Raw genomic sequence first — 2,260 nt, forward strand, 5'->3', positions numbered from 1 at the left:
TCCTGCTCCGACCGCAAAGGAATTTGTTTTATATGTGCGAGATTTGCCGGACGTGCAGAATGTTTTGTGGATGATGAGACCCTCCGAACGGCTCAGTGTTTCCACATGATGTCACAGGCTCCTTTATCAGTGTGATGACGGCTAATCACCCTGATTCCTGTGAAAATTTCAGCCAAAGGCCCAACTGGTTTACCACCCCTCCACCCCCCCTCCAGTTAGAGCCAGAAATGCCAAGTTAAACGTCTGCGTTGTGTCTTATTGGGCTGCGTGCTGTTTAATTAACGCCAGTATTTGTCATCACAAGTGCGATGACTGATGAGCTCCCAGCAGGGGGGGCAACACCACGACGAGAGCCAGGGCTTTGTAACGAGCTGACCCAGGAGCGGAACGACGAGGGCCTGTGGGTTCGCGTGGGGTCAGCGGTGGAGGAATGCTCTTGTGGGGCAGATGCAGATCCATTTGGCCTCCACGCTGACCCCTGCTGACATGCTGCAGGACTCCTGCACTTGGGCTGAGCTCAGGACTTTGGTATGTCTGCCCTGACCATGGACGGTCCTCGTCTGCAGCGACTCACCAGAGCAGCCGCTCACAACTCCGTCAGCTGTTTCCTCTTTCCTCTTTTATTTTAGCTGTAAATAAAGAACTTTAGCACAAAAAAAAACTAAAGAAAAATGACACATGTGCTGCGTTGACACCAAAAGCCATACAGACATGAACTAAAATATTGTAATGCCTGTATTGCGCCACTTGGTCATTTCTGGACCTTAGCCTCAGTCCGTGGTCGCGCCCCTACATGCTATGGGAGAAATGGCGCGTGGGAGAGTTTTTTTTATCTGCTCATTTCTCAACCTGGTTCCAACGGTACCTCCCAGTAGTAAAACAAGCCACAAAAAGTCTCACAATTTACCAAAGAGTGCCACCTCCTGGCTAACCGTTGCTCATGCCTCTTCTGTTTTTATTCCGGATCCTGATAAAACACAGCAGCAGCGGTGCTCATGCCTCTTCTGTTTTTATTCCGGGTCCTGATAAAACACAGCAGCAGCAGCAGCGGTGTTGGTGCCAACACACACCTCACGATAAGCCTGTCCACCATTGTTCACAAACTTCTCTGCTCACTTTAGGAAGTCGACGTCGGGGTAAACTCCTCTCTGATTGGATGTCGTGGCACAGTGCCACCTGAAAAGTGAGAGTTGTTGGTCTGGATTTATATGGATTTTCAGACACTTGTCCTTGACTTTAATCATGTTTGGGATTAATTGTGTTTTTATCTGAAGGTTTCCTTCCGTCATTTCCTGTCGCCGTCATTAATCCATCAAATTCCAGGTTTTATTTGCGTGACACGTCAGTCAGACTCCTGACGTTGTAATTACTTTATTGGTCTGCTGTGTGCTGTCATCGTGCTCGTCAGTCAGTTTCAGTCTGACACGTCCAGGATCAGTGGCAGTTTGTAGCTTCATTACTTCATGAGGCAACTCAGTTTTGTTTTTTGTTTTTTTGGGGACAGTAATTTTTGTTTTTTGTTTTTTTTTTGGGGACAGTGAAACAGAGAGACTTCACTTCATGTAAACAACAGAAAAAAGTCCTTTTTCTTTCAGGAATGGAATTAATCAAAGCATTTTCCCAAGTGAGCAGACTGAACTGGACCACACCCCACAGTGTAAAATTAGAATTTATAATTAGCATGTTGTGGGAAATGGCAGAATCAGAGCAGACCAGAGTCTTTCACTCCTGATGGAGTGAATTATTTTCTTCTTCCTCCACTGTGATGTTCAGTCATGAAGACGTTGATGTGATGAGCTGACATTTTCCACTGGATACTTACTGTAGTACATTTAATACAAGTATTAGTACTAGAGTAATATACTGCAAAGATACTTTGACCTCTTCATTCTTCTTCATTGTCGTCTTCCTGTTTTTCCTCATGGATTCAAGGATTGTAAAATGTTACTAAACATAAAGTGTAAATTATTGTTGTTATTGTTATTAATTCCTATAATAACACGTTATATCTGTATATAGATTTTGTTTTTATTAAAATTAATTATGTTAAATTATTAAGATTATTTTCCATTCAAAATAATGATTACTACTACTACTACAACTACTACTGCTGCTGCTGCTGTAAATAATAATCACAATGATTATTGTACTCATTATTATTATGATGATTATTATCATTATTATTGATGTTGCTGTTTTTAATGATGTCAAATCAAAGAAAAGCAGATGAACGGGACCTGAAGTTTCCTCTGCATGAACT

The sequence above is a fragment of the Cynoglossus semilaevis genome, chromosome 13, assembly GCF_000523025.1.
Source record: "Cynoglossus semilaevis isolate Cse_v1.0 chromosome 13, Cse_v1.0, whole genome shotgun sequence".
Taxonomy (NCBI): domain Eukaryota; kingdom Metazoa; phylum Chordata; class Actinopteri; order Pleuronectiformes; family Cynoglossidae; genus Cynoglossus; species Cynoglossus semilaevis.